General features: G+C 36.3%; 1 protein-coding gene across 6 annotated transcripts in view; it reads right to left on the bottom strand.

The window, feature by feature from the left end:
* TAFA5 (TAFA chemokine like family member 5) overlaps window positions 1-23,409 on the bottom strand; it is a 415,267-nt gene that overhangs the window by 18,329 nt on the left and 373,529 nt on the right. The window contains exon 5 of one of the 6 annotated variants that reach the window (XR_010027627.1): window positions 1,295-1,387. The exons of the other annotated variants lie outside the window; for them this stretch is intronic. The gene's annotated coding sequence lies outside the window, so the exon portion shown is untranslated. The remainder of the gene's footprint in view (window positions 1-1,294; window positions 1,388-23,409) is intronic. 6 annotated transcript variants of the gene reach the window in all.

A 23,409-nucleotide genomic window follows, 5' to 3' on the forward strand; every position in this document is an offset into this window, starting at 1 on the left:
TAAGAACAAATGAGTCAGTGTTTTAATTTACAATTCTGCTTGTCTTTGCTGTCCATTATCATAAAATATACTGTACTGAGATTTTTCAAGGAGACAGTTAATGAATTAGAAGATATTTATTTTGCACAGCATTTTCCCTGAGAAAAAACACATTCAAAAGCATACATTTTATTATAAAAACTTTATGCTTTAATAATTATTTCTAATAATATATAGCTTACAATAACTTCAATGCCATCTAATTTCTACTAAGTTTCTTTCTTCTCATAAATATCACAGAATGTTCTTTTACACACATTAAAGTTACAAATAACAATGCCAAATATACATGGTGATTAAGATTACTTTTACTTTTTATGTTCAGGATGTAATGAAAAATGGACTTGAAAGCCATGACAACGTATTAAAAATGCAAAGATGTTTGTACTGGAGGCTTTTCTGCAGTTAAGTTTCCAAAGAGCACTAGAGTGTGCCTAATTTAATCAATACTGCCCTCTAGCGATGCTATTACAAGTGCAAATTAATGTAAATAATTGCTATTAATAGTCAATTTAATCAGAAAATTGTTTTAGTTACGCACCAGAAAAAAAAAAAAAAACAAAAAACCAAAAAACTTCACAAAACCCCACAGAATATAATAAAAATGGGAAAAGTACTGCCCAATGAACTTGTTGCAAAGAAAATTGAATGGAAGCAGCATTTCTAAAGAGAAGCAGAACCAAAGTTCACACTATTAAAGAAAACAAGAGTACTGCAAGACAGCACAAACACAAATGAGAAAATAATGACTTATTTATACAAAGAGCTAGCTACTCATGCTCACCCAAAATATGAGTTTAGAAATGGTTTAAAAATTCCACAGATTCTGTATACACCAAAATGCTGTGGGGTGTATTAAGCAAGCATGCTTGTTACAAAATGCTGTTTGCATTTTCAAACACTATCTTCTGCTTTGGCATTGTTCTGTCTCCAAGTAGTCAGAACTGTTATTACTGATGGAAATACCATGCAAAACTCCATAAAATACTGAACAGTGAATGTAAAAGAGCAAACAAATAAGAAAACACAATTCAATTGGTTTAAGCCATATATTGAATTTTTAACCTAATCTTCAGAGCAGTACATGAAAGAAAAATCTGCCTCCAAATCAATTTTGTGACAGCTTGAAACATATGGATCTCTATATATATGCATGTAGAAAGAAAGAAAGAGAAAGAGAGGCAGATAGACAGATGAATACTTTCCTTACAAGGCATAAAGTGTACGTCATAGATTTCTGCTTTTGTCCTCTCACCTTTTCCAGGAAAAAACACCCCGGAAATCTTGCAAACAGCCTTTCCTTTTCGGACTAGTGATCAGATCTCCAAACCACATGGCCTCAGACAGGCTGAAGGCAAAAAACCTGGTTGATTATTGTGATATATTCCCCTTCTTAAATACACTTTCAGCAAGAGAAATCATGTTTTGCTTCTATTAATTGCCCTCTTTCCTCTTTAAACTCTTTCTTGACCTTCCTGCTATGCCCCCTATTTTTCTTCCCATTAGAAAAGAACACAAATTTTAAGGTAGTAATACTTTTTAGGTTGCAAGACACAAAGGAAACAATTCATGGTTTATTAGGTCTGAAAGTAAACTACTATGTGTTAAGAATTAGCTTGACATAGCTCCATCTTTCCTTTATAATGCCAGAATGGCCCACAGCTAAAAGCAACAGCGTGAACTGCTGATGGACTGCATGTTCAGTGTATGCTTCTCTACCACACTGGTCCCAGGAAGAAGAGAGAATTCAGGTACAACAACATACATTCAGAGATAAGCTTCTGCTTTGTCCCTTCATGGGGATAGAAACCTCCTTCTTTCCTTCCTTGCCATCCCTGTCTCCACCTGGAACACCCCTGCCACATGAATATGGTATTAACACTTTAAAAGGAGACAAGAAGAGGGGAGAAAATGATGCACTTTAAAAATGCTGAGGAAGGGCATAGAGCAGGCTTGAAATAAAGTGATGACAGGAAGAGGAACAGATTAGAGAACAGGAAGTGAATTTACAACTTTGGACAATGACAGGAAATAATTAAATGAAAGGGGGGGAAAAGCCTATGTTAGCAAGGGAAGTATAAACATCACTTATTAATGAAGGCATGAAAAAGAAGTAAGATAGGTAATAAGATTAACAGATAAAAAGGAGAGAGAAGATAGGAGAGAGCATGATGAGTCCAGAGAAGAGGAAGAGAATGAACACCTACCCTCCCACCTCCTGTTTTTTCCCTTTCGTTCCTCATTACAGGTAAATTAATCACTCCCCAGAAAAACAGACAGATCAAATAAGAGAAAAGAGGGATGCTAAAAAAAATAAAAAGGACTATTTTACTATTTATAGTAATAGTTCAATCCATAGAACAGAATCATAGAATCAATTAGGTTGAAAAATACTTTTAAGACCATCAAGTTCACTCCAGCACTGCCAAGTCCACCACTAAACCATGTCCATAAGGACCACCACAAATATTTTAAATACTTCCAGGGATGGTGATTCAATCACTTCCCTGTGTAGCCTTTTCCAAAGCTTGACAATCCTTTTAGTGAAAAAATTTTGACTAATATCCAATATAAGCCTCACCAGTGCAACTTGAGGGTGATATCACTCATTCTGTCACTTGTTACTTGTGAAAACAGACTGACCCCCTTCTGGCTACAACCTCCTTTCAGAGTGATAAGGTGTCTCTGCTCCTCCCTTTCTCCAGGCTAAACAACCTCAGCTGCCTCAGCCACTCCTCAAAAATCTTCTGCTCCAGACCTTTTCCCAGCTTTGTTGCCCTTCTTTGGACATGCTCCAGCACTTCAATGTCTTTCATTTAAGTGAGAGGCCCAAAACTGAACACAGGATTTGAGATGTGGCCTCACCTGTGCCAAGCGCAGGGGGAAAATCACTACCCAGTCCTGCTGACTGTTGTGGGTACAAGCAAGGATTCCATTGGCTTCTCTGGCTGCCTGGGCATAGCTGGCTCATGTTCAGCTACTGTTGATCAGCATTCCCCAGTCTTTTTCTGCTGGGTTGTTTTACATACACTCTTCCCCAGCCCTCTAGCACTGCATGGGGTTGTTGTGACCCAAGTGCAGGACTCACCATTTCACCTTGTAGAACCTCCTATACTTGTCCTCAACCCACCAATCCAGCCTGTCCGGAGCCCTCTGCAGAGTCCTTCTACCCTCCAGCAGATAAACACTTCCATCCGACGTGGTGTCATTTGTCAACTTGTCCAGATCATTGATGAAGGTATTAAGCAGAACTGTCGCAATACTGAGCCCTGGGGAACACCAGTAGTGACTGCCTGCTAGCCAGATTCAATTGTATTCACCACAACTCTCTGGGCTCAACCACCCAGAATTTTTTTTTTTTTTATCCAGTGAAGGGCGCACCTATCAAAGCAGCCAATTTTGCCAGGAGAATGCTGTGGAAAACAGTGTTAAAGGCTTTACAGGTAGACAACATCTGCAGCCTTTCACTGGGTAGGTAGCCTTGGCATTAGATGAGGTTGGTCCAGCAGGTGAATGCCTTTCATAAAGCCATGTTGGCTGGGCCTGATGCCCTGTGCACGTGCCACAGGATGACACTCAAGACAGGATGACACTCCATGACCTTCCCTGGCACCAAAGTCAGGTTGAAAGGTATATATATAACCTACGCCATGGAAGCCCAAGGTGGCAGTTCTGCTGACCTCCCTCTTTACTTCTCTAAGAATTGAAAACGTGAATTAAAAGACATGAAAGTACCACTTCCCTAACAGGCAAGTTTAAAGTAAAATGGTGCTTTTGATGGCTGTTTGGCAGTAATTTTTAGAACATTAATTAGCTTATCAGCTTGCAATAATAACGGTAAATTAAATAAATACTTACATAAAACTGCTTCAAACCAGGGAAATTGGTTTTTGCATTGATTTGGTTCTTTTTTCCCTTCACTAAGGAAATTTGTAGCAGCATCAAATTAAAGAAAGGCTACATAACCATCACACAGAACAACATTTCTTCTGTTCATACACAGAACTCATGTCATTTCTAGGTACCAAAGCACATGTCTGTTTGTCACTGATTTCACTGAAGTCAGAATTTCTTCCCAGCTCTTCAGACAGCAGGTTCTGCTTCCTTTGGAAGGAGCCAAATATTTGGGCTGTTAGTTTGAGTTTCTTCAAATTTGAGGTACTGAGCAGACATCTAGTACCAGAGACTAAAATACTACTGTATGTTTTCTGACTGCTTACATGGTGGAAGTCCAAGCCCTTGTGTGTTCCAAGAGAAAAACAAATTCCCTGTGTGCTCAAGAGGAAAACAAATTTTCCTGCTAATAATCCAAAACATAAGAAGCAATAAAATTCACATGACTATATATATCTTACTGTTGTTCTTGGGTGGCTTGAATATGTCCCAAGAGTGTTTGGCTTATTAGAGCAATTATAACACATTCCACTTAATTTGTCTTAATCTGGAGGAAGTAGAATAAGGGTCAGTCTAGCCCCAGCTGTGCCCTAATGGCACACAAAATATTTTATTTCTTTATTTTTATGGTCAAAACAAAGGGAAAAAAGCTATGCAAGTCACCTTGAGAAGATAAGAATATATGGCACTTTGCTGACTTACACAGGCTTTCTATCAAAAGAAATCCCCATAAAAACCTCTCTTTCAGTGTAGCATCTAGGATTTAACTGAGTGACAAAAATGTCTGAATTTCTCATCACAACCAGAAAGTTGATCCAGGCTTACTGCAAGTGGCAAATATTTTCAGTTAGGATTGAGTTTCAAGTATGTCTTGACCTTTCACTTTATATGGAATCCACGTAAATACCAACAATTCCATGTCAAGCCTGATAAAACTTTAGCAGTTTCATCTGTTTTTCACTCTGTTTTTAGAATAAAGAGTTCACCAAAGTTCTGGTTTTTGCTACAGTAGCCATGTGCTCTCATATGACTACCTATTGCAGTCACATTGGCACTCTTTGATGACAATTCTATCATTTTTCCAGAATTGTTTTTTGGAAATTTTCTGGATACCTACAAAGTAATTGGTCAAAGTAATTGGTCAGTGTTGCTTGAGAGCTGAACTACTTGTCTAAATTGTGTGTTTTGTACTTTCAACTACAGTCTTATGCCTCTGTGATTCTTAGGATTTTGTGCAGCACCCATGAGTGCAAACAGCTTTTTTTTGTTTGCGTTCTTTTTACCTAAGAAAGAGATGGATGCTGGTTGTACCTGCCTCTGACTCACAAATCTACTCATAATAGAAACAGTTCCAAACCTTTTACCAACTGACTGCAAGTCAGATAAACAGCATGTCTTTCCCCTCTGCTTCTGTGGCTCTCAGTTCTAGGTCCCTAAACAACTAAGCATATATGATGCAGAAAGAAAGATGTAAAAGCATTAAAATGCCCTAGGAAAGCCTTACACTGCCTTGCAAGATACCTCCTGCTTTATGGGAATAAAAATGTAAATTTCAGGTGATGATCCAAGGAGCAGCAATGATCTGTTTCATTCATGAGAACTCCCATAGTCCCTTCTGAAAATTTATTTTGTTTCCCTCCCTTTCTCTCCTTTCCTCCATGCTGTTCATACATGCATACTGAATTGCTTAGTCTTCAGAAAAAAAAGACAAGTTAATCTAACTCTAAAGTATCTGCAGCTATTAGGAATAAGAAAAAGAAACATGAAAGCTATCCTACTTAATGCTGTATTATGTCCCACTGAGCTAGCCACAGGAAGAGAAATTTCAGAGTTCAAACCACAGTACCTACAGAATTAGGAGTTATAATATTGAACAATTTTAGTGTCTGTGCTTCTGGATGAATATTTATAAAAAGAAGTCTGGACGAATATTTATAAAAAGAATGTATTAGGTAGTGTATATGCAGGTATATTTTCCTGTGCTGCACTCCAACAAAGTAGCATTCCTGAGTTACAGATAGCAGAATCCCATTACCAGTGCCCTTCAAAAAGAAGATGCCTTTTAACACACATTGTATGTTTCTTTTCACTTCCACTATTCAGCCTGACACAGAAAGAAGTATTTATTCCCAGTCTGAGACTCTTTGCATATTTTTTTCACAATAACTATTTTAATATCAGTCTGTCTCAAAAAAAAAACCCCAAAAAAGTCTCATTTCCCCTTAAATAACACTTCTAGTCCTATCTTCTCAACTTCCTCTGACCATCTGTCAGGACTATCATCATGATCATTAATTTCCTTTTCTGTTAAAACCCTTTTTGTCTCATATTACCTTTTTTTAACTTACAAGATCTTGGAATACACTGGGTCAGATCATACACTCCTTTTTCTGAATTGCCTATTACTTCATAAGCAATAGCAGTGAAGGAAGTGGGATTGCTGTTATAGTTAGATAATCCTCACAATGACTGAAAATGTTAGAACCACTTGTTGTAAACCAGCTGAAATACATTTGAACCTGGGTCATGAAGGTAAGCCTTGTTTAAGAGCTCAGCCTTAAGCGTGTATAATTACACAAGTTTGGTTTGTGGCATCTGAACACATGCTAAGGAAAAGCAACGGAGGTGACAGAATCACAGACTCATTTAAGTTGGAAAAGGCCTCCAAAGGTCACCAGCTCCAATCTTTCATCATCACCTTGTCAGCTAGACTATGGCCCTGAGTACCACGTGAAGTTTTTTCTCAAACACCTCCAGACGTGGTGACTCCACCACCTCCCTGCACAACCTGTTCCAATGCTTGACAACCCTTCTGTGAACCAATTCCTCCTGTGAGCAAACCTGAGCCTCACCTGGTGCAGCTTGAAGCTGTGTCCTCTCCTATCACTAGTTGCTCGGGAGGGTGATCCCTACCTTTCTACAGCCTCCTTTCAGGTATTGTAGGGAGCAATAAGGTCACTCCTGAGCCTCCCTTTCTCCAGGCTAAATACCCCCAGCTCCCTCAGCTGCTCCTCACAAGGAGCTCCTTGTGCTCCAGCTCCCTCACCTGCTCCATACCTTTCTCTGGACATGCTCCAGCACCTCAGTATCTTTCTTGCAGTGAGTGGCCCAGAACCGAACACAAGATTCAAGGTATGGCTCACCAGTGCTGAGTACAGGAGGACACACACTGCCCAGGTCCTGCTGGCCACACTTTTATTGACCAGGATGACACTGGCTTTATTGGCCACCTGAGCTCACTGCTGACTCGTGTTCAGCCAGCTGTGGACTCGCAGCCAATGTCAACATTGGTGCAGAAGAGAAAGAGAGCAGCAAGAATATCTCTCTTCAGCAGATTCAAAGCCCTTTGATACAAAGGTGATCATGGGAGATTTTTGCTCACAGTAGCATTTAAAACTGTTGTGGATAACAAGGCAGAGCAAGGCAGGCCTCATTTTTCCCCCTGTGAAAGTCTAAAATCAGCTCCTTCAAGCATCATGGGTGGAAAGAGGGAAGGATGAAGAGGACCACACATCTTATAAGGCACAACAATGCAAATAGGATGTTTTCACCTCTCACTAATAGCTAAAATGGCTAAAATGTTAAATATCCTCAAAATAACTCCAGCTAAAGACCTTGAGCAAGTAACTCAATGTTATATGATTTCTTTATGCTCCTTTAAGTTGGTTAGAGATCTGCACATATATGAAGGTTAACACAGATAAAACTAAGGAAGACTTGTAACTGGTAAGGAATTGTAAACTTGAAAAATTACTACTTCTCTGTCACCTTTTTTACTCTTTAAATAAAAAAAACAACAGCAATATTAGCATGATTAAAAGTGTCTAAGAATAGCCATGGGCTTTCCTCAGGATACTGAAAAAATAACAGGAATTGTTTTATATTTTTATATTTATTTAAATTTATATGTATATTTCTGACACTTTTCTCTAAGGTAGGAGACAGGTTCAGATAAAATTATCAATGTATCTAAGATTTTTTTAAAATTAATTTAAAATAAATTTTTAAATGCAATAACTTAATTTTTACTGAATTATGAATGTTTATACGTATATATCTATATTCAAAGCATACTCTTTATAGACTAACAAATCTTAAAGTTTTAAGCTTTATTAAATTAAATCTTCTAGTGAAAAAAGTGATTTAAATATTTCTGTGTGCTAATAAATCTATGCAATACAATTATCTTCAATACAATAATGCTTTTATTGAAACAACAGAAGAGTATTTTATTAAGAGAGTGATGTGATTTCAATTATAAAGTTTAAAAAATAATCTTTATAGTTACATTTACTAGTCTGCATCATGGGAAAAAAAGGAAAAAAAATATGAAGAAGAGCATCAGCCAGCACTGAAGTCCACACACAAATAAAATTTTTTCTTTTCTAATTAAAAGAAGAAGATTGTTCAAGGACATCTGGGAGTACTATCTGATTGATAGTGTCGGTTCAGCCAACAGGCAGTTGGGCTGAAGCAAGGTTAGTCTCATACACAGTAAAAACTGGAAGTGTTTTACTAAGACTGATTGTGAAAAAAGTTGAATAATACATCAATAGTCCAACATGCTCTTAAAGACAATACTTAGGATATTTCACCCATTAAAAAAGCTAATTCTGACTTTAAAACCATGAGCTTTAAACTGTAAGTTCAACTGGTAGTGAAGGAACTGCATAGCCAATGTTCACCAGTGAGATACTTTGCTTTATGTACTCCGTTTGACAAATGACTGTTTAAGAAAGTAGTCATGTTGCACATCATTCCAGAAAGCAAGGCAGCAATGTAAATTACTTCCAACAAGCAATTTTATAAATATTTTTTGTATTGGAAATAAATTTTTGAAATTATTCTACTTAGCCTTTGTCTAGAACTTGAGGAGAAAGTCGTAAGTGGACAATTATGGGAAAACAGAGTAGGGGAGGAATATGTATATGTGAAATAAGAAGAATGCAGGAGGGTTTTTATTGTCTAAGAGACATGTTTGAAAACAAAAGCAGGAACATACACAACATTTTTCGTTAGAAATAACACACGGACATTCACTGAAAGCAGAACAGCAAGTATGATCTTCAACACAGCTCATATGTAGGTAGATAAGAAAAGAGAAGAAAGTCCATTACTGCTCTTAGTCCTTACATTCTCTGCAAAGGAAAGCTCCTCTGAAGGTAAAATTTTCTAAAACTGAATTATTAGATAGTCCTCTAATATGTACATGGAAAATAAAAATAAGCATATAATAGCATAAAATAGTTCAATTTTTTAAACCTTGATCCTATTCACTTTCAGTGAAAACCGAAAAAGTCCTGGATTAACAGATTGTTACATGCTTAACAGGTTAACAGACTCATGAGATTTAGTTCCTGGCCCTAAAGATGATTTTCAGAATAAGAAAAATCTTTCCCTAAAACACCTCACCACAGAAAGAGTGAGGTTCTTCAGGAAAGTGAAATAGATATTCTTCAAAAAAGTTAACTATCATTTTCTATCAGATTAAAGCCAAGGTTTTCTTTCTTCAATCCATCCTTCAACCATAGACATTCTGAAAGGACAGTGGGAAATGTAGTTACAGTGTTTTCTTCACAATTTGAGGAGGGAGAGAATATTTCTTGACAGGGTAAGGGGAAAATTGACAGATGTAGGGAATTGCGCATACAGCAACATATGCTGATCTTCTCTTTAATGACTATGTATCCATACACCTTACAAACTTTCAAGTCCTAGTTTTCTTCACTCCAGGAAAGGTTTATGTTTGTTTTGTTATATATTCTTATAATCCCCAATAAAATGTCCTTTTGCACACCTATGCTCATCCTCCAGTTTTAAGTTGTGGATGATATAGCAAAGAAGTGGGAAGAAGGATGAGACACGGAATTTAAGGATCATTATCCCAAACTAGCCAATTAAGACTATTTGATTCCCCTAGAGAAACACATTTAGGCATAGCAGACACCTAAATGCATTATACTGTGTAGCATTCTGATTGACAGTGCAATTATATTTAAGCTTAACACAGGTTATGGATGCAGTGTCAGAAACAACCAGTGTTTCAATGACTACTGAGGCAGAGCACTCTGTGCACTGTGCAGCATATTGGTTCAAAATTCTTTGGCAAGATCACCGTTACTCTCTCTACCCTGTTTCTGTGCTATTTTGGCAAGCGGTTCTGTGGTGATCAGATTTCTGCAGTACTCTGAAAACAAACAACAAAAGAGGAAAAATAAACTGTGGCAAATTTCAAGGAATTTTCTGTAATTTGCAATAAATTTATACAGACAGAACACAGAACTATACAAAAGCAGCTTCAATAAAACTTTTGGAGAGCAGAAGAGGAAGTAAATCTTCTTTCAAAGATATGAGTCTCATGTGCTTCTCCTAGAAGTGGGATGAAACCCCTACCTTGTAAAACCTTTCTCAACTAGATTTTAGAGATGCCTAATGCAGTGTATCTTCCATGACAGCCCTTAAACTCCCCATTATTACAGCTCCTTGGGTCAAATTCAGAGGTTATGACACCTGAATGTAGGTATTGTATGTGATGATTGTGATCTCAGTCAGGATCAACAAAATCTAGAGCTCAATTCTACATAAGCATAGGTGCTCAGTGTCTATTGGACGTGCTTGGGTATGTCTCTTTTTCTACAGATGCTACTTAAAACCCCTGAATTGCACTCCTGAATATGTCTTAGACTTCTGGAATATATAGGCTGCCCTGGACATATGAATAAGGGGAACAGAATTCTGCCCTTACTCTCTTTTCACAAGCCGAAAAATTCCAAGCTGCTCCTGCTTGTGGCTCAGTGAGCCTCCTTTAGTCATGAGTGACCCTCTGCACATGCATCAATGCCCAAACCATGTCCTTGTGACTGAGCATTTTGTCTGGGTTGAATGATGCACAACAGGGAAGAAGATACCAATAATGATCAGTTGCTGTGTTCAAGAAGCAAGTGATTGTGGTTCAGTTAGTCAACATTATGGGACAGACCATGAAACATTTCTGTGGGTCCATCCTTAAGAAAGAAATGTCATTACAGCAATCCCACATGATCAGGAAGATGAGATCACAGATAAGTGTCTTATTACATGAAGCACAAGTATTATAAGAGCTGTCAGTTTCTTTTTTAAAAGCATTTATCTGACCTTTGTTATCTTCCAAGCTTGTTTTCACATTTATAAGAATGACAAATAGTAACATCAGACACTAAGACTATTTCAAAAGTGACTGAGCTATTTGAGAGATACTTCTGGGTTAAATCAGAGTAAAATGCTTGCTCCAATCATAGGTGTGAAACAGAAGTTGTTGGTTCATAAAACAGTTACTCAGATGAAATGCAATGAACCTGAGAGGGAAATAAGCTTCAGGTGAAGACAGGGATCAAGCTATAGTGTTGACAGTGTCATTAGTGAATCCATTTTATTGGGTCACACTGTTCCTGTGCTGGTCATCAGAGTACCATTTTGGTGTTCATAATCTAATGCAACAAATCAGCTTCAGGAACCACTGACATGAAACTTATTTTTAATAAAATATTTTATGCTTTAGGACTTTAGGCCTTTCATCATGGTAAGATTTTTGCTGCTGAGAATTCACAGGTTTCTTTTTCCCATCATAGATTTTCCCAGATTTGAAAAAATATAGAAGAGATCTGAAAGAGTTCAGCTGCTGACAGTATCAAGCCCTTGGTTCCTCTGGTATGTCTGGGTATGTGAGGAGGAGGTTCTCAAGACAGAAGGAAGAGATATCACCATGTTTTAGCAGTTACAAGAAAGTACATCAAAGTTAAGGGGATAGGTCCTAAAATATTAACTATAGTCCAGATGGCCTGTGTGGGTGAAACTTGAGAATGTTTAATGAGAAATCACACAAAACTCAGATGCTATAGAAACAAGAGACAAAACAGAAAAAGAGGAAAATGTATTACTGACTCTGCCAGACATGCTAGGCAACATTTCATAAATATCAGATGGAAGAAGTCATGATCAATCTTTCCCTTGAGGTCAGGAATAACATGCCATATAGAACAGGACTGGTGCAAAACTGACATTGCATGTTTTGAGTTTCTGCTGTAGAAGGATACTTGTATATTGTCCTCATACTAGGTCTTGGCTTGGGCTAAGAGTTTCTTGGATATCAGTGTATCAGGGTTAATTAGCAAGGAATAGTTTGTGTTTCTCTGACACTGGCCATTTTTCACTAATTAATCAGAAATGAAAAAAAGAAAAAAAAAAAGGCACTTTTTTTTTCCCCTCAAGTAGGAGCAGAAATCTGGTCTGTGTAGGAGACAATGTGGGTGTGCTCTACAGATTCTGTAAGATTCGCAGGGACCACTGTGGGAATGACAACATAGGCAGGAAAATACTACTGAAAGACAACCTTGCAAGGTAAAAGTATGTTTGTCCCAGCAGTCACATGCCTTTGGAAAGCTTAGCTGCAATTCTTTTCCATATGCAATTATTAACTCTTGATCACAAAATCTTTTATCACTCCCAGACTCAATAGGTACAAAAACAGTTATAAACTATTTTAAATAATTTTGTTTAAGAAAAAAAAATCCAAAAAATTAAACTTCCATTTAAAAGTTACATAATTAATTTTTAATTTTGCATTCCAGAAGTAGTAATATGCAATATGATATGAACTGTTTTGAAAAGTAGACAAAAATTCCAATAGAGAAATAAAAACCTGGTCTGCAAATATTATCCTATTCACCTCTGGGCATTTAAAAGCCCAACTTACAATTTTGTTGGTCTCATTGACTACAGCAAATCTTTTCTGGAGTCATGTAGGTGTTAAATGCCTTATAAGGAAAAATGAATCTGGATGTCACAGATTATTTCTTTGATATTTTAAAAATCATGTTCCTTGGTTTTATTTTGTTTTTTATTAAAAAATAAAGAAACCACAGCAAAAAATACACAAAAACCCCCAACTGCATGCTATGCAACTTCTAAAGATAAGATGACATTTTCATCTGCCCAGCAAAAAATTATTTCAAGCTAAGATATTAACAAGAAAACAGCTGCCTTTCTAATTAGTACATTTGATGCTTAGCTTCTTTTCATTACAGCACAGACAGGGAACATTTTGATCTAAATGTTTTAATCAGCTTTAAGTAGCATCAGGCACCAATAATTTAAGAATTATATATGTATTTAAATGAACATATATATGTATACACAAATAAATGCATATATATATATATATATATATATATATATATATATATATATATATATACACACACATATATATATTTTTTTTTTTTATGAGCACCTAAAATTGATCGGATCAAGACATTCCCTTATAACACATCAGCAGGAATTGAGAACATTATAATTGCTATGGATAGGCCATATAAAAATGCCTGAACTCTAATGGTAATGAGAAACATTGTGATAGAACTGAAGTTTATTTTGGATTCTGAAAGTAAAAATATTAAAAAAAAAGTAAATATACTTAAATATCAAAAAATAAGAGAAAATTCTAAGTTGTAGCAAATATCGTTAGTTGTTCATCTGACTGTTGATTTAATATTTGGGCAGAAAAATTTGAAATTATTCCTGAATCTCCTCCCTTTCCTTTTAAAAATTCCATGCCAACACACCATCTGACTAAAAGGTAGGGGTCAGGAGGGTTTACTTTTTTGCAATATATGCATTATAAATCTTTAAATTTACTCCAATAAAGTGTGCTTAATTAACCAACAGTACTTATTCTTCATGCAGACTTACAAAATGCAGAACAGCTTTATCAATGTGTAATAGAAGACATTTTCACCATAATTTTCTATTTAAAGGTGCACTTACATTGATATTTGATTACACTAGTGTTCTTCTATAACTAGCAGAGTATCTGCATATTCCCCCAACAAGATCTGCTCCCGGGAATTTTCGTTCAAAATCTGGCATGATTGTAAGTCAGAGCTCTGACATCTGGAGCACTTTGGGCTACCTCCAAATGGAAAAAAGAAAACAATATTTGCCAGAGAGCATCTTTCTCAAAGATGGACCAACTAATCTTGGCCAAAACCATATAAACTGAAATTGAGCACCTTGCCATCAAAATTAACAGAGTGACTTGAAAATAATGCTGTCACTCCTAGCAATGACATTGCTTTGCTCACTTTTTAGATATACAGTAGCCTGATAGGCCAAAATGACACAAACTCTGTGTGGACAAAACTGACAATAATTATACGTAGACATAATTCAGAAGCTACAGATTTAGACCTTTATAATGTCAATGAAGAAAGAAATACATTTTCATTTAAAGCCTCATACATGGTTTGATCAGAAAATAGTGCCAAGATTCATCAAAAGCTGTCAATTGCCATTTGCTGGGCTAATTCAAGACATTCATGCACTTAAATATACATTTTTTGTTTTACAGAAATCCTGCTGATTCTCCTGAGACCATTATAACTGGCTTATTTCCCAGACATATCTGTAAAGGGTATTTGGCTCATAGAAAATATAACATATAGTATCCTAAAGTGAAAAATGTGGTAGAACAATTTTGTCTGTCAAATTTGTGAGTTAAGGGAAAGAACTGTTCCAATCTCAAGATTCAAAAGGTAAACTGAACTCTTGGCTAAGTCCTTAAAGCTTAAAAAAAGACAAATGAAAAAAAAGCTCCTTGGTCCTTCTGCCAAATAAATATAATGATTTATTGTGAATTAAATCCCTGCTTTTTATTATCTATAATATAATTTATGACTGGTCAACTGTACAAACAATAACTGTAGTTCTCACAGTTTGGTTCCTAGTGCAACAAGGCACAGAGTCTGATGTAATATCTAAAGCACTGGCTAACTGCCACACTTTACCTTAAACATAGCTCACAACTACCACCCAGAAACTGAGAAGAATGTTATTCACCGAGATTCTGAAGACAGGATAAGGTATACATATCTGTAACACTTTCAGTCACAGAAAGAGATAAGGGGATGAAGGATATAATTAGTATATCAGTATTTGAAAGCAGTATGGCCGTTAGCACAGCAGATTTATTAAATTTTATAACATCAGAGAAGCACTTAGCTGAATTGTATGAATCTGCAGGTTCTGGTTACTGTCTCAAAGCACAATGTGAACCTGTTCACAGATTCAGGTCTATTTTTAATCAGATGATGACTAAAGAACTACTCAAATAGTTTTTTTGGTTTTTTTCTTTCTACATTTTTTCTTCCTAAGGAACCATTCAAAAGACTGTCTTCTTTGCTAGATTGCAGTTCCAAATTCTCCCTCGCTCCTTCCAATGTTCCGGGCTGCACTGTGGTGCATCTACATAAGAAAGATTCAGCATTCATTTTCTCCCTTTTGTCCTTATCTCTAGACTAGAGACCAAGTAGATTTCAATTCCTACACTGAAAAGAGGGCAGAACACGAGTTTCTTGCCTTAACAGTAATTATTTTCTATTAGGTCTAACCACTAAGTCTATGGGTTCAATTCATTAACCCCAGCATGCCATGTTTAGATGCCTCAGTGTATTGAGTGCTGATGGACCTGGTCAGGCTCCAGTGACCATGGATACCTGCCTATATTTCCTCACCAAGTACTGTATCTCCTAGTAGGAAGGCAGGTAGGCAGCTGTGGGAACTACCTCACATAGGAATAAATTGCAGCACATGAGCCACTTCCTTGAAAAAATTCAATTTTGTACAATCTTCTGCCTTACAGGTATTATGTGACAAAATTCTGCACAGGGAGAAGTAGAGCAGAATACCTGACTTCTGATAAATTGACTCAGTAGAAGTTTGGACAGCCGCAAACCTCAGAGGTTCCTAGAACTATTAGTCCCCAGGCAGCTAACTTGCAAAACAATGCTCAAACTCCATGAAACCTCCGACAGATTGGGTCCTGGTTTTCACTTTGAGTCCTCCATGGTATTGTTACAAAAACATGGCTGGTGCATTTTTCTCCTATTCTAGTTTTTGAGAACAAGGCTTTTGGATCCAGTGCTTTGTGCAGAAGCCCAGAGTAACAATATGCACAGGATCACTTCAGAATTAAGCAAGGGAGCTTGCACTTAGAGGATATCAAACATGCTTAACCTCAAGGCAGCATTAAATTTCTCCATTTTGCCACAGTAGCCAGACCTTGAGGTGCACGCAGAAGTGAAATTATATGCCTCTGAGTAACGTTACTGGGAAAGAATATGTTGTTTGTAAAATTACGACAAAGATACGAGGCAGACCACGTATTGAACACCATCTTGGATTTAAAACTCATCAATAAAACAGGAACAGCATGAACACAAATATATTGCACTAGAGTATTTAAGTAGAACATGGCTTCATTCAAGAAAGCCTATTTCCCTTTTTTTTTGTCTGATAATCTGTTTCCATTTACATTTGTGCCTCAATCAGCCCACCAAATGTATTGACAACAATTTTTAAGCTCACCTTTTGACCTCACTGTCAGAAAACTCTCACCTCAATATAAACCACGGGCAATACTCCTCAGGAATTATCAAAAATAAGTCAGAGTAGATAAAGCTGAGTGGGTTCAAGTCCCCATGGACTTTAAACTGCTTATGAAAATGATCCTGGACATTTTGAATGCTTTGGCATAGTAGAACTTTTATTCAGTAAATATCAGTCAGGTGCCTTACAGTGGAAATATGATAAATACAGCATCAAAAGATTGGAATGAATGTCTGCTCTAGGGACAAGGAATGCTGACAGGCTTTTCACATGAGGGAGCAGATATCATACTGCACATCTCTTCATCCTCACTATTCGCCAGTGTCACTCTCCATGTTGTCTTTGAAGGATGCCTCCACCAAAGATGTTTCTCACAAAGAATTAATTCTGAAGGAGACCTAGTTTCCCTTTCTTAAAAGAGTTAAGTTGCTTTGGAATTGCAGTAGGATGCAGAGCAGAAATCAGTAATGCCACTCTGCAAATGTCTTTTTCTAACAAAGTTTCACTGTAGTAATGCGGGACTAACTAGAATGCCTAAGGTCAGACCTTCCCTTAGAGCTCAGCCAGATGCTCTCAAAAAACTCCATAAGATGTTCTGGAAACACTGATACATGACAACAAAAATGATAGAAACTTTCATAAATGTATCAAACTGTCAGAGAACTGCACTAATGCATACTCTGTAATATTGATAGTATGATCCTGATGATTTTTAGCTCTAAAAAACCCATATATTTTTAATACTTTTTGTGTATTACCTGTACTCATGAAAAATGAATACTTGAAAATACAAAGGAAAGGGACAATAAAAAGAAGTGCTGCCAATTTCTTGTTCTTTCTTTTCAAACAAATATATTTTAAAATTCCCTAACCTCTAGTTCATTCCACTGGAGTGTATGTAGCATCTAAGATCTAATTTTGCATTGCAATATCAACCAGCAATGGGTGATACTTCACAAAAGGAGGTGAGTATTGTTCTGTCTCATACAGCTGCCTGAAGTAAAGTACTGCCTGTCATGGTCCACCCCAGAGTCACAAGGAGTTCATGTGTTTGTGGCACAGCTCTTCTTATAGCACCTTCCAGCTTCACACAGCTTTCCCTCTCACTGAGGCCTGTTTCATACCACAACACAGCCAATCCCCAATTTATTTATGAAGCTAATTTGGGCCCAGTACTGCCCATCAGTTTAATGCCCATGAAGTGTACCAAATATCCCCGCTCAACAGGACAGATAGGGGATGATTGAAAAAAAAAAAACTATGACCCAGAAAAACACCTTCACTCCAGCCACTGCATCAGCCCATGGCTGGTTACAGGGAAGCAAATGGAAGTCATATAACTCCTTATGAAAAATTAAAGCCATAAAAGGTGCGTGACTGACTGGCCACTAAGACAAGCTTAAAAAATCCTAAAAAGAAAAAATCCCAAATTCAAAACATTCTCCTATGATTTAAAAACCTATTATCTTAGTTTCAGAGGCACGCTAATCCATTTATTTTCCTCTTGGAAAGAAGAAAGGTGAAATTTAAGGCATTTTTTGTGGGTGAGTAGCTATCAAGGGCAGCAGATGCACCAAAAGTTTCTTAGTGGTTTTGGATATGGTGGGGGATCAGTCTCTTCTCCCAAATAACAACTGACAGGATGAGAGGAAATGGCTTTAAGTTGCATCTGGGGAGGTTTATATAAGATGTTGGGGAAAATTTCTTCACTGGATGGGTTTCAGGCATTGGAGAAGGCTGCCCAGGGAAAAAGTTCAGTCACCAGTCCTGGAGTCATTTAAATGATGTGTAGATGCAGCACTTAAAGACATGGTTTAGTGGTGGACTTGGTTGTTCTGGCTTATGGTTGGACTCAAAGAACTTTTTCAGTTTAGATGATTCTATGTTTCTATGATCCCTGATGATCATCAGAAAAACTTGGGCCAAACTTCCTTACTCCTATTAAAAAATCAGCCAACCTTCAGTTGTAGGTGAAAATAAATGAGATACCAAGATGGCATCCAATGGTTGTCCATTGATTCTTGTACCTGTGAGGAGCTGTGTGTTGAACTTTCTGGTCATATCTGAAGTTTTGTTGATTCTGACTTTGGCTGTAAATGGGGAAAGGTTCTGTACAAACATGTTGTCATGTGCTATACACTGAAGGATCAAGATCTACAAAACCTTCTATTGGCAGAGTAATATATACAATATTGACATCAGTAAAATTCATGGCAGCAACCTAAGGATATGTCACTATTAAGAAGGTTTTTTTGGTATCCACAAACAATGACTACAGTGCCTATTACCATAAGTGTTGATTACAAATTCAGGAAGAAGATATTACAAATATTCCTTTTTAAAATCAATTTCATAGAGAAAATGCATTTGTTCTATAAAATAAGCGGTCCAAATATTCTTATACAGTGTCTTTCTCAGACTTTCATGTTTTCTGGATTTAATTTTGGGTTCTATCTTATACAAGGATCATCCCCACTCATTCTTGGGTATTTTTTCTGTCAGAATTAAAAAATGCTATTGTGAGTTATATTTCTAGAGAAAGTAGATAACTCTGTCATTCTTAGTGATGGCATCATCACAACATTTTCAGGCACTTTGAACAGCACTCCTGAAGATTGTTATGTATTTCCATTCTGCTGTGTACCCATGGCCTAAACAGAAAATGTCAGTTTCCATTCAAAAGGCAGAATTTTTGAACTTTCTAAAGCATTGGAACTATATACACACATCATATTCAAGTTTGAATACAAAGATAATTTTTTAATAACTTTTTTGGTGTTCCTAATATGTTAAGAAAACACCAAAAAAAATCTAAACTACCTTCACAAATCTAAACAACATTAGCATGCAATGAATTCTTTTCTGTACATCAGTTGATTTCATCTCTCTTCATTGCTTCTCTCATGCTTTGTCACACAAGTGGAACAGTGAGATAAATCAACTGTTTATTTGCTTTATTGCATAAATCTCACAGCAATAAAACAGAATTGATCACATAAGGAAGTTTAAGATGGGTTTCAGTGAATCCTTGAGACACTGTAAATTAATCATGCAAGTTGAAATTGTATTTCCCAAGGGAAATATATTTTAATAGATATTTTCCAAACATTTTCTTCCTTTAATATATTTATAAATTTTGTTACTACTCTTGTTTTTTTCTAAGATGATTAAACCATTATTTTTCCCTAGTCTTGTGTGTTGAAAAACAAGTCAGGAAAATCTCTTTATTACTTAAAAAAATATGCAACAAAATAACAGGGAAATTTAAAATGAAGGCATGTATATATCTTCAGCAGCAATTATGTATTCCTAGCCTTTGTCTAGACCAAAATAGATGGCACTGCAAGAGGATCCATAAAAATGGAAGGCAACACTATATGTAGCATGTAATGCTACCCTGAGATGAGTTTTAAAGAAATGAAAGAAAATTGAACTAGTCAATTCATCCTTTGCATTACTTGATACTGTCCACAAAGTTGCATTTTAAATAATTAAAAACTTATTTTTAATTAATAAAAGTGAATTTCAAAGCTGCTTGATTTATAATACTAGAAAATATAGTTTTAATTCGCATTTGGAAAGTATGGATTAATGATTTTATGTGCAAGAATATAATTTAAAACAGGACTGCTACTAGCTCACAAATAGCTACTGCCTGAATGTTGTCAGTACATGATCATCTTCATTGCCACATCTTCCTTTCTCAGGGACCTGAACTGTGAAAGTGCAGTCTCTGCTTGCTCTTGAGACCCTGTACTAAAACCTTCCAATGTCTACTGATTTGTGAAAATCATAATAATTTTGTTCTAAAAGAGAAGACTGAAAAAAAGCATGAACACTTTTATAGTTGTCCCCACTATGGAAATTGACATCAATAAAAGGAGGGAACTGGGTTAAACTATGACTGGAAATTAAAGCAGTTTCCCTAACCCCAGTCTTAAACATATTGTTAAATCTGCCTAGTTTATTATGGAAATACAGGATTAAAACATCTGAAAACAGTGATAGACAAAGTAACATTAATTCCTTTGATAGTCCAAACATATGTGATGGTTTTAATTTGCTCAAAGTCTAATCGCTCTACAGTAAGAACGGACACATCTCCTTGGCTCTTAACCATCAGCCATTAAAAGGAAGTCTGGTGATAATGGCTTTTGTTGTTGTTGTTGTTGTTGATGATGATGATGATAATGATATTAATATTAATACTAATACTAATACTAATACTAATAATAATAATTTCCTTTCTAACAAATAGCTGGCTGGTAAATTGGTAAATTTCGGCTCAAACACAATACTGTCACATAGTCAAAGGCATTATGAGGCTGATTCACCAGGAAGTGGTTTATATGAATGGAAATCATGCATGATTTTTGGCATGGAACAAGGCCAGCAAACTTTGTACCTGATTTCACAGTACAAACTAAGGGCTACTTGTGACCAGTGATATGGATAGGGTGAAACCTAAGACATTTTTGAGACAAACTAGTAACCCCATGGAAAATAACACTGATCTTTGCTGCACAAGGTTGTTGCTGCCAGTAGGATTCCTACAGGATCCTGTAACAAAAACATTATCTTTATGATTCCATAATGTGGGGTTTTTTTCTGTGTTATTGAAAGGAAATCCAAACAGATTAAGGGTATGGAAATGTTTGTTGCAGTATTTTGTCTTGTTACTATAATTTGAAGAGAGTGATCCCTCACCAGCTTCAGACAAAAGAGGGCACATGTAAAATAAAGCAAAAGGATGAAACAGGGCAATTGATTGCAATAGTAAAGCCATTGTTAATCTGCTAGCTCTTTCACTTTGATTAGTAAGTTTTCTAGATGTAGAAATAAAGGTGTGGTTTCATTATACTCTATGCCATAGTTCACTCCTAGTCTATTCAATTCTTCTCCAGCTTTCTTGCACCATACACAGTTGCTTATCCACTTGTTTCAAATCTAATTATGGTGCAATCAAAGAAGGAAGTGGAACAGTTCAACGATCTGATAGAAAATTAACTCATTAAAAAAAGGGGAAAAAAGACTTTCTGCCAGAGCAGTGAGCTCAACTGATTTATGCACACAACTGCTCATTGCAAGAAATGGACATGAATTTCCAGCCAGGCCTGGAAGAGCCTACTTTTCAGGGGCAATGTATAGCTGTACTGCATCAGGTACAATCTCACAGTAAGTCCTGAGAAAGATAAAAATCAGGCTAAAGACTAGGTGTGATATGATACGAAAACTTAGTGATTAAAAGTTGTCTTGATGCTTTGACATACGCAAAATATAATGACTGCTTCTATAGAGACTTTGAATACACAGGACTCAAAGTAGACCATTTTATCAGGTCTGTAGGTCTGCCATATTTGAATTGGGCTAAGAACAATAACTTTATGCAGAAGCTTTTACTATATTTGAAGTATTTATCATATGATTTCAAACAATGCCTTTTCCATGACAACTGTGGTTCTCATCTTCCCAGGGATCAGCCAGCTATATGCAGACTACTTAATGTTTCATAGTATAATCATTACTTAATTAATATTAACTCAACTCTACAAAGGTAAGTAGTCTTCTTAGCTTTTACTTATCTCCTTTCTTTTCTTTATCTGGCAAATTGCTTCCCATAGATTTGAAACTGAAAGTTTTGAAGACAAATAATATCTCATGACATATGTGTACAAGAGCTGAAATAACAGTTGCTAATCATTTTAGATTATTTCTATATAAATCTGTGTTGATTTTGTTTGTATTAATAGGAAAAGCAACGGCTGATACCAAAATTCAAGAAGGTAATTTGTAATTTTAAAAAGGATTCACAAGTCGTCCACCATCTATGCAACATGTTCCAAATAAAATTTAATGATAAAGAGAGGTGTTGGCCTTCAGCCCTTTTTATTTAATGAGCTAACAATGCTTCACTTTCCTGGCCAGCTCTGAGAACATTTTGATTTAAATTAGATAAAATTGGATAAAATGTTTACAGTTTAAGCTGGAAAATCTTTCTTCAGAGACAGACTAAGCATATCCAGCTCCTAGCTAAAGAACTTTGAATCTATTTTCTTATCAGAGGTCAAGCTTGTCAGCTATTTTTGCAATGGCTCAACCTGTACTGCAGTTTCCACAGCACCTGGAAAGAAAGGATTAATGTATAACCTCTTTCCACTATGGAGATCAAAAGTTAAAACACTCTCACAGTTGCCTCTGAAGTTCCCTCAGATTATGATCAATGAGTTCATTCTATTTTCCTGAGGGCTCTTCCGTTCCCCCCCTATAGGTTGAGCTAAGAGAAGCCCATAGTTTCTTTGCTCTAAAGAAAACTAATTTCCAAGTAGTTTGATGGCTACTACAGTTTTGCTGTACAGCACACCCCACTTTACCCAAGATATCTGGGTAAACACGCCAGATGAATACAAGCAGCAAAAAGAAAGAGAACATGGCTGATCAAGCATGAAAATGAACATTTCTTCCCTTAAAAGTATTTGTATTATCTTTACATTCAAAAGAGGCATTTCTATTGGAAAGAACTCTTGTCCTGACAAAGCAATAAATACAGTTAAGAATACATCGCATAATCTTTAGCAAAGTTCATTACTAGTCTTACTACAAGGAATTAATATTATGAAATAGGAATATGACTGACCATTTCCATTCTTCTTTTGATATGCTTAGCACAAAAACTTGGTATTACCTCTGGAGAAGAGGCTTTTTAATACATGTAATCAGTTTACTACTCATACGTGCTACTATTTGGGGAGTAGTATATATTTACAGAAGAATTTACTGTCATATCACCTAAAGACACTAATATTTTGCCTGTTAGTTGAAACATTTCACTTGTACCTTCTTCCAAAAAAAAGAAACTGCTTTTAAAAGAAACTTCAAATGAGAACTTTGGCTCTAAGTTTACTCACTGAGTTTACTCACTGAGTAGTTTCACTACTATGAAACTAGCTTCCATGCATACAAGATCAACTATATTTTCCTTCCATGCCACAAAATATTGTTCTTTAAAAAACACATTGTTCTTAATTCAACAGCTGCTTCAGGCTGTAAAAATTTAGA

Source organism: Melospiza melodia, chromosome 4, assembly GCF_035770615.1.
Source record: "Melospiza melodia melodia isolate bMelMel2 chromosome 4, bMelMel2.pri, whole genome shotgun sequence".
In the NCBI taxonomy this organism is placed as follows: Eukaryota; Metazoa; Chordata; class Aves; order Passeriformes; family Passerellidae; genus Melospiza; species Melospiza melodia.